Below are 5940 nucleotides of genomic sequence, written 5' to 3'. Positions count from 1 at the left end.
GCTCCTCACATTAGCCTAAGCACACTCTGGGGCCCTCTGTCCTGTCTTTGGAGCACAGTCCCAGAAGGGTTCTGTTCATTTATGACTCTACTCTTTCTAATGGAACATGGCGCTTTCAAGGCCTTTGAGGACCATGCCTTATGTCTTTCATGGTCACTGAATCACAAAGTGCATTCCAGAGGGACCTGAGAGATCAGTGTAAACTATGTTTGCGAGTTCAAGCCTCAGCAGAGCATGTGCCCCGGCTTCACTATTTATCACCCGTGTTTTCCCAGGTGAGTTTCTTAGCCTCTCAATGATTCAGTATTCTCATTTATAAAGTAGGGTGAATAACAGTCCCCGATTCATAGGATTACTGGGAATATTGAATAAAATACTAAATTAAGTAATTACTAACTTATTAAATACTTACTGTCTACCTGCACTTTGTTGACACCCAACATAGTTAGCTATTATTAAACCATATGTCAAGACTCTAAAGATACATCAATTGTAAGACACATCCCTGACTTCAGAGATGTTAACATGCCATCGTTCATTCAACAGAAAAAGGACTCCAAAGCCAAAGATGTTTGGGAAACACCAACTTTCTTTCCTGTAAGATGTCTCAGAACCTTTTCTCAAGTGTCCGACTATTAATCATTCAAACATTCATGGATCCATAATCAGATCCATGGATCTCATAACACAGCCTGTCTTCTCTCTGCCACCTCATGACACAAATGCGACCCAACAGCCACATCTGCAACCCTCTGGCACAGCTCAGGACCTCTCAATGTTGCCTTTCAGCACCATCTTCAGTGTAGGTATCACATTCAGGGTTTCCCAGACTAAGCAGGCAATGGAACTCCTTCTTCATGGATTATCTTTTTTTTAACTAAAAAATTTTATTTGGAGATGACAATATTATCTATTGTCCATGCTGGGGTGCAGTGGCATGATCATAGCCTACCACAGCCTCAAATTTCTAAGCTAGTGATTTTCAACCGGCGTGCCATGAGAGGATCTTAGGTGTGCCATGAAATTTTTTAAAGATCATTAATTAAATTATTTTCAAAAGAAATTCAAAGTACAGTAAGTATATTCTTTTTTTAAAATCAACATAATTTAAGTGTGTAACGTAAGTACGTGGTGAGATAGAAAAGGTTGAAAAACACTGTTATAGGCTCAAAAGATCCTCCTACCTCAGCCTTGCAAACTGCTGGGACTACAGGAATGAGACACTGCACCCAGAACCCTCGAGAGTTCTGTGGACTTCAGTTTTGTAAGTACTAATCGACTCCGGTGCTCTAATTTCATAGATGAGGAAACTGAGGCCCAAAGAGAGAGGATAGACTTCCTGAAGTTACTCAGCTGGTTAAGTGGTGACAACTAGGCCACTGAACAGCCAAACTGGAGGCCCCTCCACTAAACCACGCTGCCTCCCATTTAACCTGTCACCTACACACTTGATAGTCCCACAAGGCCTTCTGAGTCCTGATGTGCGCTGCTCCTCACAGTAACCCCAGAGATCCTGAGGGAAGGAATTGCCCCTGTTGTGCAAACACAGCTGCTAGCACTGAGTGGCAAGGGGAAGTGTGAGCCAGCTCTGATTCCTGGGCTTCCTGCTGTGCTCTCATAACACCTATAGACTGTAGCTGTGAGGCTAGGAGGTTCATGACCAGGAGGGAGCAGGTGAGCCGGGAAGGGTTGGAAGATCTGGGCGTCCCAGTGCAGAAGGGGGCTGAAACAGGCAGCCCTCCCCACCTGAAGCTGCCTTGCTAGGCCAACCCTGAACTCCACCCTGATGGGCAGAGATGCAGACCATCCCCCATCTGCCCTACCATTTCCTGGTCAAGCACTGGGGGAGACACAGGGCTGGTCTGGAGCTGCCTCTCCTTTCACACCTGCCAAATGCAGAGCCTGGTGGGGCTGAGGGCAGACCTCCAGGTCCAATGTTATTGCATTGCTGAGGACCATCCTCAGGGACCCGCTGGGCAAACTTCAGGCCACATTTATGAAATCCTCTGGGAAGTCCTTTCATCACAGCAGTTAATTCTATGAGCAGGTTGTGTTTCACTGGCTAAGGTGAATTGCCATGAGGAGTTGTTAAGCAATTCATCAACTTTTAAACCTCTGAATGTTTGTGGTCAAACATGACTGTTCTCACAGACTAAGTGACTCTCAGCCTTTTCTCCTCTGAGACACACATGATGGATGATGTTTATTCACATGTTGGACCCACCCCCAGTGGGAAGAGACTCACTCACATTGGCAAAAATTCTGAAGAATATCAAGTGTTGGGTAAGGGTACACAAAAGGCTAACTTTTGCACATTGTTGGTGAAAGTATAAATTAATATAGATCCAACATAGAACCATTTCTGATGAAATGGAACATTTCATTTCAATTACACTGCCTATGAACCTATAATTCAATCTTTCAGTATATGACCAAGAGAAGTTCGTGCAGTGTGTGCACAAGCAAACATATCCAAGGATGTTCACTGCAGGATGTTGGTAATCAACAACTCAGATGACCACCAATAACAAAATGGCTATGTAAAATATGGTTTAATGGAACATTTCACTGAAGTTAAAGGAAATGATTTAAAGCTAAATATATATTTATATATAAATTGTGAACAGATCTAAAAATATACTGTTGAGTGAAAAAAGAAAGTTACCATATAATACAAAATTTAAATCCTATTTATATAAAACTTCCCATAGAAAAGTCAGTTTTGGCTCAGCGCCTGTAGCTCAGCGGCTAGGGCGCCAGCCACATACACCAAGGCTGGAGGGTTTGAACCCAGCCAGGCCTGCCAAACAACAATGACAACTACAACAAAAACAACAACAAAATAGCTAGGCATTATGGCAGGCACCTATAGTCCCAGCTACTTGGGAGACTGGGGAAAGAGAATGGCTTAAGCCCAAGAGTTTGAGGTTGCTGTGAGCTGTGATGCCACAGCACTCTACTGAGGGTGACATAGTGAGACTCTACCTCAAAAAAAAAGAAAAGAGGGTGGTGCCTGTGGCTCAATGAGTAGGGCGCCAGCCCCATATATACCAAGGGTGGTGGGTTCAAACCTGGCCCCCGCCAAACTACAACCACCAAAAAAAAAAAAAGAAAGAAAAGTCAGTTCTATGTATTTATCATGGATAAATAACAGACTGAAAGGATAAAAATAAAGAACAGATAAAAGGATAAAAATAAAGAATAAAAAACAGACTGAAAGGATATGTATTATATTTGTGATAGCGATTGTCCCTGAGAAGGGGCAAAGAGTAGTGGGTTGGTCTGAAGGGCAAAACAGACTTTACTTTCTCTCTCAGGCTGTTGTGTCTGACACAGCTGATGTATCTCCCAGATTCTCTTGGTCTCACCTATCTTATGAACCCTTGATCACTGGCTCTTCCTCAGCCACTGCCACAGCAGCCAACTCTCTGCAGGCCTACGTGGATCCCGCTGGGGCTGACCCGCCACATGGCCAGAGTCTTGGGTTCTTCCCATCACTTATCGACTTAAATAAAACTCTGCAGAAGGGCCTAGGATCTGGCTTCCACAATGGCTCCCCAAAGGCATCAAGTACAATGCAATGGTTCTCAACTGGAGTGATTTTCTCCCAGGGGACATATGGCAATGTCTAGAGATATATTTTTGGTTGCTTCACCCGAGTAACAGGTGCTATTGGCATTTAGTTGGGTGCAGGTCAGGGGTGCTGCTAATTACCCTACAATGCACAGGACAATCTCCAACAACGAAGGTTCATCTGGCCCAGTAGTGGGCCAAGATTCAGTAGTGCTAAGATTGAGCTATCCTGGTGAGATTCTAGAAACAAACTAGGGGTGTGTGGTCTTAGACATTTCATTTCACCTATCTCTGCTTCAGCTTCCTCATCTGTAAGATGAGTTATAATACTTTTTTATATAATATTTTTCTACTTCATATGGTTGTTGTGAGAATTAAATGTGTTAGTAATTTATGTAAAGTATTTATCTCAATGAATGGTACTTAGAAAATGTCATGTAGTGTCATAGTAATAATACTCACAGTAACTGTGCCTTGAAGAGTAATAATGAATACCCTACTTTTTAAAATAAGCCACTCCCAAACTTCAAAGCTTTAATTATTGCTACCCTGTTTCCCCAAAAATATGACATCCTCCGAAAATAAGACCTACTTACAGGAAAGATAAGACGCCCCCTGAAAATAAGACCTAGCACATCTTTGGGAGCACACCTTAAAATAAGACACTGTCTTATTTTCGGGGAAACAGGGTAGTTACAAATATCTCACAACACACTTTACAACTGTTTTTAACACACTGGCAATATCATATTTTACTATTCTAAAATGCGTACTTTAACATTTTGTTTTTCTTTTCTTTTCTTTCTTTTTTTTTTTTTAGACAGACTTTCACTTTGTCACCCTTGGTAGAGTGCCATGGTGTCATAGCCACAGCAACCTCAAACTCCTGGGCTTAAGCAATTCTCTTGCCTCAGCCTTCCCAGTAGCTGAGACTACAGGCACCCACCACAGTGCCCAGCTATTTTTTGAGATGGGGTCTCGCTCTTGCTCAAGCTAGTCTCTAATCTGTGAGTTCAGGCAATCCACATGCTCAGCTTCCCAGGGTGACAGGGAGCTGACAGGATGACAGGCCCCAGGTGAACCACCACACCCAGCCGTACTTTGACACTTACACATTTTGAGTCTCTGAACTCAGGATGCATCTTAGGTCCTGGCTGGCACATGGCTATCAGAGAGCTCTTGCTATCTGCACACATGCAGAAAACCTTGTGGATGGGTATCAGTGACTCAGAAGGAAAACCTGGAGATAGTAGGGAAGATGCTTATTAAGAAATGGTCCATCACTCACCCTGATGATGGCTCAGAGAATGATATTACATGGAAAATATGTTTGTTAGTGATGCTGAATTAAAAAGTGATTCAAAAGATTTGCGCGCTTCTGAAGTGAATTCATTTTGCTTACATTTTCTTATATGTGGATAAAGGTACTATTATCAAATATTGATGTCAAGTAAGTCAGAGAGCTCTTTCATAAGTACTGTATTCTGCAGAAGAAAGCCTGTGCCAGAGTTTAATTGACAATATTTTTTTTCTTTTTCTAAGTGGTACATAAAATAATGGTGCCTTTTGCAACTGATAACATCATAGATTTGATCAGGGGTCCTCAAACTGCGGCCCGCGGGCCACATGAGGCGTTGTGATTGTATTTGTTCCCGTTTTGTTTTTTTACTTCAAAATAAGATATGTGCAGTGTGCATAGGAATTTGTTCATAGTTTTTTTTTGAAACTATAGTCCAGCCCTCCAACAGTCTGAGGGACAGTGAACTGGCCCACTGTTTAAAAAGTTTGAGGACGGCTCGGTGCCTGTGGCTCAAGTGGCTAAGGCGCCAGCCACATACACCTGAGCTGGTGGGTTTGAATCCAGCCCAGGGCCCACCAAACAACAATGATGACTGCAACCAAAAAAAAATAGCCGGGCATTGTGGCAGGCGCCTGTAGTCCCAGCTACTTGGGAGGCAGAGGCGAGAGACTCGCTTAAGCCTAGGAGGTTGCTGTGAGGTGTGTGTGATGCCAGGGCACTCTACCCAGGGTGACAGCCTGAGGCTCTGGCTCAAAAAAAAAAAAAAAAGTTTGAGGACGCCTGGATTGGACAAAACATGTGTAATCATATTCACTACCACTTATAAACTGCTAATCAGTCTACATGTATTATCTCATTTAATCCTCTTAACAGCCTTGCAATGTGTTTATTAATATTGTTCATACTTTGTTGATGAACTGAGAAGTGAAGTGACTTGCCCATTGATAAGCAACATTGGGACTTAAACCCACTTTATTTGGACTCCAAAGCTTTGGCACCCAGTCTTTGCATCCTGGTTCAAACTACAGTCGACGCCTGGACCCAAGCCATGAGCAGTAATGACAAAA

The 5940-nt window shown here is 42.9% G+C and overlaps 1 non-coding gene across 1 annotated transcript; it reads right to left on the bottom strand.

The window, feature by feature from the left end:
* Positions 1-623: 623 nt before the first annotated feature.
* On the bottom strand, positions 624-762 carry LOC128589508 (small nucleolar RNA SNORA17). Its single transcript, XR_008381070.1, has one exon. It is a non-coding gene; the product is annotated as a small nucleolar RNA SNORA17 (small nucleolar RNA).
* Between the last annotated feature and the right edge of the window lie 5178 nt (positions 763-5940).

This window comes from Nycticebus coucang, chromosome 6 (genome assembly GCF_027406575.1).
Source record: "Nycticebus coucang isolate mNycCou1 chromosome 6, mNycCou1.pri, whole genome shotgun sequence".
In the NCBI taxonomy this organism is placed as follows: Eukaryota; Metazoa; Chordata; class Mammalia; order Primates; family Lorisidae; genus Nycticebus; species Nycticebus coucang.
Note: the sequence above shows the minus strand (reverse complement) of the source record. Positions and strands in the feature narration are given on the sequence as shown.